The sequence below is a fragment of the Homalodisca vitripennis genome, chromosome 1 (assembly GCF_021130785.1).
Source record: "Homalodisca vitripennis isolate AUS2020 chromosome 1, UT_GWSS_2.1, whole genome shotgun sequence".
In the NCBI taxonomy this organism is placed as follows: domain Eukaryota; kingdom Metazoa; phylum Arthropoda; class Insecta; order Hemiptera; family Cicadellidae; genus Homalodisca; species Homalodisca vitripennis.
In genome coordinates, this window is record NC_060207.1 from 71,936,086 (window position 1) to 71,948,266 (window position 12,181).

General features: G+C 31.9%; 1 protein-coding gene across 4 annotated transcripts in view; it reads left to right on the top strand.

Moving 5' to 3' along the window:
* The window catches only part of LOC124364367, a 109,108-nt gene that overhangs the window by 61,786 nt on the left and 35,141 nt on the right, over positions 1–12,181 (top strand). Inside the window, exon 1 of one of the 4 annotated variants that reach the window (XM_046819790.1) lies at positions 3,902–4,001. The exons of 1 other annotated variant lie outside the window; for it this stretch is intronic. The gene's annotated coding sequence lies outside the window, so the exon portion shown is untranslated. 2 more of the 4 variants (XM_046819781.1, XM_046819773.1) reach the window with 2 other exon arrangements.

Below are 12,181 nucleotides of genomic sequence, written 5' to 3' on the forward strand. Positions count from 1 at the left end.
TTACCCTCAGCTGTTATTTCAGTCTGCACTAACCGATCTAAAAACATTTTCATGTGATTGTCAAGCTGTTTTATAACGCATACTTGGCCGTGAAGTACTAACCTGCATGCAAACGTCAGCCACTTTTGATTCGAATGTGCTCTGCACAGCGTCCTAAGATGGGCAATATCTAAATAAAACAAGGTTATTGCAGATATAATACTTACTCTTCTGTTCATTGTATTAGCCTACATTATGTATTATCAGTTGTTTACATTCAATCGCAATTCAATACTAAAGCTGAATTTTAGTTCTGTATCTAATAAAATATATTTTTAGTTTTTTAATACTTGTTTCATTCCTCATTTCAATTACCTTTTTGCTATCTCTCATGAATTGAATGTGAAAACGATGACGTAAGATTAAACACATAAATTGTTGAAGCTTGAAAATTTGTCACGTGCATTTCTTAAAAATGCTTTAAAAAATAAGAAGATTATTTTTTTATTGTTCCACTTTCTAAATATTATTGAATAGGTCCTTGAAAACGAGCAATCAAGGATTTTTATATTTTATTAGGCTAAACCTATAAGTGAAAAAGTGTTATAAAATTTAACTCCTGTAAATTTTTGTGAGGGATGCACATTTTAGTTTGGGGAAACTGTAAGAGTAATACGTGAATGTACGACTTAGAGCTGACGTGTCGTTGAGGTGAACCGCTAATTGGATGGCACATGTAAAAATAAATTAAACCATTCAATAAGGGCCTGATAGGTCCTTCTTAAAATCGTATCGTTTGTTTTTCTGTCCGTTAATCTATCCGTATATGCGATAATTCTTGATAGAAATGTCATAGAAACTTGAAACTTTATTTATAGGTTCCTTTTAGATAACGGGAGAGCTCAATTGATTTTGGATCACAAGGCCAAAGGGTTATACGCCTAGTAGATATGCAATACACACAGTACAGCAGACATTTGATGTTGTGTGCACAGTATAGACGGCCGGCGCTGCGCTCGTAATATGGAGAGTCTGTTCGCAAATTTTCGTTATATTCTGTCAGAGTCAGGTTCTTCCAAACTCCATTGTATCGGTTCATTAAAATGAAATAATAGTTTAATTTACGAACCCATTGAGAAACTGTGAGCAGTAGACTTCATTCGGAATCAACTGGAGGAGGCATCTAAGCAAGTCCTCAGTTTACATACAGTTTTAGCGGTGAAGCTATAATACTTCAGAAGATCTTAGATACAAGGATATCTACAGCGAACAATGTCCATGACCGCCACTTAGTCAACCGCTAGTCGAGATTAGGCCGCTTTGGTTGCCAATTCTGAAAAATGAACTAAAAAGAAAACCAAAATTATCAAACAGATCAGATATTTGTAATAAACCAATGGTAACAGTATGAAATTCATCTAGAATGATCCAATAATCCTGAAGGACCACTCCTGTTCCTTTTTTGGCACCACTTTGTTTCTGCCGTGACGATTGCCATTTGCTACTGGCCCCTGGTCAGTTATATGTCTTAGATTAATTATTTACCTAAAGAAGAGATCAGATTGCAGATCTTGAAACGCAGTGTTACTGATTTTTTGTATCACTGAACGATGACATATGTCCGGAAATCTTGTTTCCTTCACATTTAAAAATACCATAATACTTAAAAGTGATAAAATTTCACTTGCTGTTATTATTACACTTCTCCGGTATTGTTTCAACCCAAATTGTGTAAGGCGTATACAAAATTAGTTGATTATCAAAACGTGTTTTATACCTGACTTACGTGTAAAAATAAAATAATAAACTTTCAAGTTTTGGTGGTGAACTTCTAATATATCTGATGTTATTGAATAAACAATTTCATTTGTTTTATAACACATTTTAATCAAACGTTTACAAAAACTTGAACTCCACAAGCAAATTAGATAAATATCGTGGCCATTTGAATAATACCTGACTTGAAATTTGTAATATTTTATTTTAATTACTAGAACAAGTTTTGTTTACATCACTTTCAGGAATAAACAAAATAATAATAAAAGTAAAATAATATAAAAATAGAATTTGTGATGTTTTTCTAAGTTGCCCACAAAGTGTATCCAACTGCAACAATCAAACCCCTGGCATGGTAAAATTTTACTCTAGCAATAAGTTTTATGTTCAAACATTTTCAACTTCCTAACTATTAATTCTATTGGGCTATTGATATGTAAAATATAAGCATCTTGAAGTTCTCGCAGGTTAAATTTTAATTTTATGATTAAATAACTTTGGCTATACAAATTATTGATTTATCTTTCAACATCTCTATCATTAAATACTTTATTCCAATTTTCATGTTGCTATCTTTCTTGATACTTTTCATACTAAAAATTATGTTTTATTTTTGAAATTTCGATGTACTTGCTTCTAAGAAACTGCTAAATAATAAGCTAATTTGCTATGTGAAAGATTTAAAAAAAATGTTCTCAATACCGTGTTTTCCCAGTCAGATCTAAGGTTGATGCTTGTAATAGTTTGTCTAAAATTGTAACCCAAAAGAATGTCTAATATGGCAATAGAGTCTTTGTTATCAATAGTATGATGACATTAAAAGCGCTGAAAACAAAATAGATTAATATTTTATCGATTTATATTCGTTCATTACTTTTAACGATGATTATTAACCGATCACTGTAACATGGTTCTGTTACACTTTGTGTATTATGAAAATCCAACATTAAAAAACCATAGTAACGAAATATCTTGCATTGTAAATAATATTTAACTTGAAGGTCGTATTTTGTTCAGCGTCTGCTGCGTATACTATGCGCAATGCGCGTAGTTGACGTCAACTGCTCAGCCGCGGTAAAAGAAAAACACAATTACTAATTTCATGACTCACAATTTGTGTGGTTGTATACACAGTAAATAACTTTATGAAAATGCATGTCAATTTGTATCACAATAGTTTTTATCAGGGATGTCTCGGTTTTAAATAAGAAAACACATATAAATGTAAAATACATAAATAATTTTATTAATAAAAATACACGCCCACATTTTCGCGTAAAATATATGTAATAAATATGTAAATATATGTATCCTGGTATTCCATATTAGAATTTATGAATTCTAGGTAAACGGTGGAAGATGTATTTTTTAGTCTTAAGATATAGCGATTTTTTCCGAGCTTCTGTTATTCTTATTAATACATCGCCATTTTCTTTAAATTCTTTTATTTTATCGAGCGGTCTCCAAAAGGGTAAATTTTCGTCAATGTTATAACCGTTTTTATAGAGCATAAAATAATAATACCAATGCTCTCAGGCGGCTATCAAACATACAATTAATTTGTAATATTATTACCATTTAACATATTCCGGAGAGGGAGGGTTACTCCCGTACCCCAGCTTGACTGGGAAGAACGGATTTTTTTTAGTGGTAACCCCCTCCATTAGGTCATCCTAGATACGCATATGATTGGTGAAGATAGACAAGAGAATATATTCTCGAATTATTTAAAAAATTTGTAATTCAACCACGGTTAATATAAATTTTAAGGTTCAAAATTGGTAGTATAATTATACGTGTTATAGAGAACTTTAACCAGTTATTAGGTAATTAAAATTAGCTGATTGTACGTTTAGCGAGATAAAACAATATTTAATTCAGCCTATTTGGAAATGTCTCTAGGCTACAGGTGGTTCTTTTAAGGTTACAGAAAAAACTATGTTAATATAAAAATTGAGAGTCAAAAATGTAGATCAAGGGATAATTCTATTTTTAAATAGTTCTTACAAACACCTTTTGTGATAAAATAAGTGCGAAAGGTCTGGAACTTTGTGGATCGCTAAGCTAGTATGGAAACCTGTTGATACAGTATCTATATTAAAAGCATAAATCGTTTGTAGCATCTGCTGACCTCTAAGATTGTTGAGTCATAATCGCATGTCATGAGTGCGGACAGTTTTGCTGAGAAGCATTGATGTAAGTTAAGTTGTGACTTGGCTACCTTCTGATTCAGTGAGTATGGAAATGTGAGTATGTTCGTAATGGAAACGTGTTTATGACCATCAGGCAAAAAATTATAATTTGTAAGCGGTGGTTCGTTCATTGCAAGAAACAAATTTTCCTGTGCTAAATGGAAAGAAATAAACTCTGAAACGAGTTGTTAATTCGCAGAACATGCATTTAGCAATTAAAAGAAAAACTATTAATTAATAAGTAAACTAGTAAACACCTAAACAATTTAACTACATGTGGAAATGTGATATTACATGTAACAAGAAATAGTATTAAAATAATAAGATTACTCAAGAATATTATTTAGACATACGTTCAGGGTCATAGAATGATATATATTGTTATACTTTGCGATGAAGAAGAAAAAAAGCAGTGCACATTGAAGCCGGCATAACTAAAGCTGAGGTTTAAAAGAAAAAAACTTAACACAATAACATAACCTCAACTTGATCCGTGAGTAAACTTGTGTTTGTACTGTGTAGCCTCCTCGTGTAATCACGATTCTGTTTATGTTTTTATTGTTGGTTCCTTGGTCGATTAGTTCATGAATATCAACATTCCAAAACGCAGTTAATAATTTCATTTGAATATTAGCTACGTTGAAAAATAAATGAGTTTTTTAAGATTGACAAGGTTTCACTAAAGAATAGTCTTAATGTGAAGTACATTCGTAGTTATTAGGTCCAGGACTTTCCACAGCTCGATAGGGCTAAGTTGTAAGTTAACTACTATTTATTTAATAAGTTAATTATTCCTTAATAGTTGGTACCTCAATGAACTTGTGAGTAAAACAAGTTTTGTATTAAACTAAAATAGGTAACCCTAGTTCTTAATTTTTAAACAAATTAACCTTTCAAAATAAATGCTGACTGGATGTGTTCAATATAAATAAATAAGGAGCCACTACCAAATTGAATCATCATTATTTGTAAACTACAAATATCAAGTTGTTGAACCGAATTATGTAGGCCTATATTACAAGTATTTCAAATGATAGTATAGTTCAATTGTTTTTATATAAAAAAGTAAGGTATTTATTTACAATACCGTGACCATGAAAAATGGACTTTTTTTCATGGGTTGGGCATTTATAGCCAAGTATTATTATCACAGGTGCATATAAACTGGGGGGAAAGTATATCATTGTATTATATTGATGCCTTTCGGCCATTATTGCATTAAGGATGGAAAATAACCGACAAAATTTTGTCGAACAACACTTGGAGGGTTAAGGATCAGGGGCATCACGTGATCTGGGATTCGACTTTTGCAAGCTCGAGTTAATTTTTTTTCTAAAAGAGCAAGCAGTGCGCAGCACTGCGCAGCGGGCAGGCATCGTTGACAGGATTAACGTCATCATTTCAGTAAAATTGCCAGAGGTACTGTCAAAAACAGAGTTTTCAGAGGATTTCAAAAAATCGTAACTCCTTTGATTTTCGTTGCCGACGAATTTTTTCTTCACTATTGTTTTCAGGAAAAATTGTAGTTTTCAGGAAAAAAAATTAACATACCTTTCCATGGTCACGATTTTGTAAATTGATACCAAAAGTAATAATTTAATGATGAATAAAAACTATTGAGGCTATGTGTATTTATAAAATGTAAAAAACAAAACAGTGTAACATTTACAGTAGTTATTTTTTTACTGTGTTAAAAGATAATAATGTCTGACAGCTTCTGATAAAAATATCAGTGTACATTTCCATTGTACTTGGGGCGGGTAGACTTTAATAAGCGACAAACACTCGTCATTTGATTGTTTTGATTGAACGTTTTGATATATTTCAAACTTTGATATTATATAACTGTGATTTGATATCATTGTTTATTGTTAAGTAACAAGAATTGTAATTCATTAGCCACAAGAATACTACAACTTTTGGGTAGGGTACGTAAGCGGACCCAGTTTTTTATATCGAAGAATGTAATCATCGATACCTAATATTCGCATCTCAAATCCTAGACTATGAATCGATATAAAAGTAGGTATCTATAGTCCTCAATAACAATTATATGTTTTAAATTAAAATATGAATTTAATATTTACAGTGATCAAACAGATTGTTATAACCAAAATTAAGAAAACTGAAAAGGACCATATTTGCTCCTCTCACAGTTACAGTTGTTTCTTTCCCACAAATTTCACATAATGGGATTTTCGGTACGAGTCCAACATGTTGCAGCCACGAAAAACATGTCTGGACATCATCTTTCAAAGCAATGCCGTGTGTAGTTTTTTTTAAAAATTGACTGCCATTTTTAATAATCAAATGTTATGAGGGTAATTCGGAAAGTAAGGTCCGATTCGCGTTAACCAGACAAACAGTAAGCAAGCAGCGAAATGCGCATGCGCCCTGACTCCTGGCATGCATTGCGCACAAAACGACGCCATTTGCTGTGAAATCTTTGTAGTCTGCTGTTGTCTGTGCCTTTTTAAAATGTTTAAAACTATTGAATATCCCACCAACTGTGAAATACAGTCTGTGATACGGTTTTTGACAGCAAGGAACGTTTCAGCAGCGGATATTCATTGACAGATAAGAAGTGAAGTGTACGGTCCAAATGCAATGAGTGACAGCAAAGTGCGGAAGTGGGTGAGAGCTTTTAAAGATGGATGGGAAAATGTCCATGACGAACCACGATCTGGTCGGCCGTCAGTGATCACCAAAGATTTGGTGAAAGCCGTTGATGAAAAAATTTGTGAAGATCAGCAATTCACTGTTTCTTCATTAGCAATAGAATTCCCGAATGTGAGTAGAACCACATTTTTTAAAATTGTTTCTGAAATTTTGGATTCTCGCAAATTGTGCTCACGTTGGGTTCCCAGGCTGCTTACTGAGGAACTCAAAAAAAGTAGAATGGGTATTGCTCTTGAATTTTTGATCCAATATCATCAGGAAGGTGATAACCTTTTAGACCACATTGTGACGGGTGACAAGATATGGGTTTCCCACATAACCCCAGAAATGAAACGCCAGTCGATGGAGTAGCGTCACTCGACGTCACCGGTTAAAGTGAAAGCAACACAAACATTATCCACACGCAAGGTTATGGCGACAGTTTTTTGGGATAGACGTGGGATATTGCTAGTCGAGTTCATGGAGCGAGGAACAACAATAAATGCGGCCACTTATTGCAACACTCTGATTAACCTTAGACTTGAGCAATACAGAACAAGCAACGTGGCCTATTGACAGCTGAAGTTTCGTTGCTACATGACAATGCCAGACCCCACTCAGCCAACCAAACCCAAAATCTCATCAAATCATTTGTTGGAAACAGCTAGAACACCCGCCATACAACCCAGACTTGGCGCCGAGCGACTTCCACTTGTTTCGCTACCTAAAAGAGTTCCTAGGCGGGAAGCGCTTCGACACTGATGACGAGGTGAAACAAGCAGTACATTTTGAAAAAATCTGTTGTGGTTTTTTTTAAATAAAAAAAACGGACCTTACTTTCCGAATTACCCTCGTACTTATGCAAAATTGAAATATTACCATACGTGTATTATTTGAAAGTGTTTACAGCTGTTGGTATAGATTATTTAAGTTAATTATTCAAAACAATTAATCAGTATCGATTGATTATATCAATGGTTATGATTAACCCTTTGAGTGCCACAGCATATTTTCCCAAGTCATACGAATAAATTGCCGGAGCATTTCCTTCTGTTTTGCAAGCGTGTGGGGAAAAAACTATATTAAAAAAACTATTCAACCGATTTGAATAATTTTTTTTTAGTTTGTGTGTTATAAAACAAGGTATTTTTTCCATATAATATTATAATTTTATTTTTATTTACACAAAAAGAATATAGGTTATAACAAAAAACTAAAAAATGAAAAAAATAAATTTCAAGTTTGAGCTAAAATTTTATTTATACAATATTTTTTTATATTTTTTTTAGCTATACCATATGAAAGAGCATGAAAAACTGAACAAAATTCATGCATAATATGGTGTGTTACAGTAATATTTAACCAGATACTGCAATATATACAAAATACAACAAAAAGCAATTTTTGTTCAAGTTTGTCAAAAGTTTAGAAACAATATTATAACTACTCTATTTCACTCAATGAAGTAAGACGACTGTAAAATACTAATTATATAAAAAGTATATAAAAATATACATAGGCTTACAATATAACCTTACTTCTATAACCTTACTTCACCTAAAATCAATAGTTTGATTGGAACTTGCGTTTTACTTCATCACCAATCCAACAATAAAATATACGTCACTAAACACGGAAAAAGAAGTTTATAAATGCATTGTAAGTTTTACTGAACACAATTTCAGAATAGTAATAACAACAGTTTTCAGCATAAACACACGAAACTAGCACAATGTAAACACACAACGAACGAAACTGTGTAGTTTTAATGGCAACAAGTAGCAGCTGACCAACTATTGCGTCATCTGTTTTTTTCTGATTACAAATAACTACAAGGGGGCGGTGAACAATAAAAATCAATCACAATTGATAGTTCGAAACTTGTAGATTGCCGTGAAATAAGTTATTTGTCAAAACAAAAATGAATTATATGTGATATTAATTAAATAAAAATCGTCTACTGGGTAGATGCCGGCAATTTATGCACATTTCACAACATCTACTATGTAGACGCTGCGGCACTCAAAGGGTTAAGTATTATTGTTTGCCAATTCGATATAAAAAACTGGATCTGCTTATCGTACCCTACCCCAACTTTTAATAAACTAAATGTAACATATTACATAATCTTGATAAAAGTACAGTATTTACTTTTCCCATATAAGCAACAAGAAATATAATTCATTAACCAAAAAAATAATACGACTTAAATTTAACAATAACACAAAACATAACAACACTTATTAAAACAAATTAGATAATCTTTACAATACAGTATTTTCTTGCCCGGATAAGCAACAAGAATTATAATTCATTAACCAAAAAAATACGACCTTTAAATTTAACAATAACATAAAACATAAGAAAACATATTAGATAAACTTTACAATACAGTATTTATTTTCCCGGATAGCAGTGAGGAACTGCTTTTATAAAATGAATGAAAGAATTCTTCCTAGACAGACTTACTTCCCTGCGGTACAAAAATTCAAATACAAAAATGGATCAATGAAGTTTTCATATTGGTTTACGGTCAAATGTACAAATCCATGGTCAGAGAAATGAAAGTAAGACTTTCACAAGTCTGTTACTATTATGGTTTCTGGTTTCACATGTTTTAATATGAAAGCTATCAGAGTTTCCGCGTCTCTCTTGTTGTCAGGACAGATCTCGAGTCTATATCAATGTCCTCTTCTATTCCCTTCAGGTACAGTTTCTACCAATCCTAACTCCCAAATTCCTTCAACTAATCTCCCACGGTTATACTTTTGCCTATTTTGCATTCATCAACTTCTACTAAACCCCAAAGCCACCCAACTTTTCCTCTCTGTCAAACTTATCATCAAGCAAAATATATTTCTCTACTAAAAGAAAGCCAACAAATAGTTTTGCTTGACACATTATACTTTTCGTCACTGCATTCCAACATCAAAAAGTCATATTTTGTATGGTTCATAGAGAAATAATACATGAGAGTATTTATATTTCTCATGCCAAACTTAGGACCTTCAAAGAAGGTGTTGGCACAATCGTTTTTCGTGACAGCATGAGCATTTCACTTCTTTTTTTGGCATCTAAACACCACCATGTTTGTACCTCTGACATGAGTCTTCATCTCACTATTGCAGATATCACAAGATGGGTTTCCAGGAGCCAAACCCACATCTTGCAGCCACTTAAAACAAATATCGGCACTTTGTAATGATATCTCACACAATTTCCTCATATTAAATGCCATTTTCACGTTGTTCAAATTCTCCAAAAAGTACTGATTGTTGTTTATAGTTTTCATTAAACGTTATTAATTAATAAGTTAAAAATATATGTTAAATTTATTGCATTATAGAATGGAAAAAACATATATGTTAGTTCGATCAAAACAATCGAATGACTAGTGTAGGCCGCTTATTACAGTCTAGCCCATGGGGCTATTATTCAAATACCATTCAAATGATTTTGGGTAGATTTAAATAGGCACTCATTTGGTTGTCTTTATCAAATGTTTCAATGTATTTATCCAATGAATAATTCAATACTATTACAACTTATTTAACTTAACATATGGTTTCAACTTATTAAAATGTACAGTAATTTTTAATGTAAAACCATAGAATAACCCTGAAGTAACTTATTTTTGAAAATGACAATGAATATGATGAAATTATGTGTGAAAATGTTGAGATTTGTTTCCAGTGATTGCAAGATGTGAGTTTGGCTCATCCGTAACAACCCTTGGAGAGAACTCTGCTCCATAAATGGAAATTTCATAAAATCTGTTACTGCTATCCTGGCAAGCTGTATATTTGTAAAGTTTCTATAATATGTAGGTCTTGGTCAAAGTTGGTTTTGTTATTTTTGATTTAGTTTATCATGTTTGTGTATTTGATAGTGTAGTTATTTATAATCCATAATTTCATACCCAGATTTCATTGTGCTTATTATACAGCAGCCATTTCCATCCACAAAAACAGTTTTGTTCAGAAGGACAAACAGAATATGTTATTGACGTTGAAATTATGATTGGAAACTGTATTCGGTAACTTTACATTTACCTACTGCAGCCCCAAAGAGAGTAAAGAAATTAAAAAAAAAAAAAAAAATAGCATGAGTAAACGCCATATTTGTGCTGCAGTATAGTACGTGGCCATGACCATTTTCGAATCAGGATACCAAATTATCGTATAGAAATACCTAAACTATTGATACATATATGTTCTAATTATAATTATTTACAATTAATTATTGCCAGCAATTTTTAATGATATTGAGTATCAATATTGTTTCTATTTCATTCAAAGTAAAATCGTTTGTATGGTATTTGAGTAATGGCCACAAGCACAATGGCTATGTACATGTGTTAGTTGTGTCACAAACTATGACATATGTTTATCCTTCAAAATAGGTAAAAGTAACTAAATGTTTCACGTTTCTGTTTCTTAGATTTTATAAATACATATAGCCTAGATAATATTTTATTCATCACTAAATTATTACTTTTTTAGATATAAAAACGTTTGAATTATACTGTTATTATTTCAAATGTCTATACGTTGTTTGGGTAGACGTAGTGATACATTTGTTTTTATGTCAATCCTTTATGTGCCAGGATTATCTGGGAAAATTAGAAGAGTAGGTAGAAAGCATAACATTAGAACCTTGTTTAAACATTTACCTTGTATGTAACATCCCATCTATAAATGATTGCTGTTAAATATATTTAACATTAGATTCAGCAGTAAAATCTTTATTAATACTGACTAGCTTATTGATTCCTTAATTAATTACATGTGTAGGGAATTCGTTTTTAATAATAACAGCTTATGTCAGGTTGGCCTGCCACAAACCAAGTAATTTATGGTTTTAAGCCAAGATTTTGGAATTAAATGTTATAGAGCTGGAATTCTGCATGAAGCCAAGTACGTGTAGTACCGAGACATTATGCTGACTCCTAGGTTGGCTAGTCTCTCACAAAAGTCTTAGTCCTGTTTGATTAGCGCATGTGATTACCGCCACTTAACTTCTGAACCAGTGCTTATCAGTCAAATTTGAAATTACATGGGCTATATTTGTCATTGTGATTCATGTCATTTCAATGTCATGTGATTCAACTTAATTTTAATAAAACTGTTTAATTCTTCTAAATTCAGTTTTATCTAAATCCTTCTGTAACTTAATCTGTAGTACAATTAATTGTTTTTAATTTCGACCAATGTGAGTAAATTGAAATCTTTATCAAATTAGTCTGATCAATCACCATGATAATAATCATTTAACTATTACCCGAGTAATATTGATTTAGTCGCAGAATGTTAGCAATTTGGGTTTTTTTGGTTTACAGTATTTTATATATATATAAACCACATTATCCTACTGAAACATATCCCAGTACTGTTCATTAACTGTCTAAATAATTGCCTTCGTGGCAATACTCAAGTAACTTCAGGCTGATGCAAGTTATAGTAATATTTTTGAAATAATAAAATTCATTTTATTGTGAATGTTTCTCAGGCTTATTGCTTGGTTTACACAATAATTCAATATCTAAAATTGTTCTTATGACAAAAGTTTAACCCTTA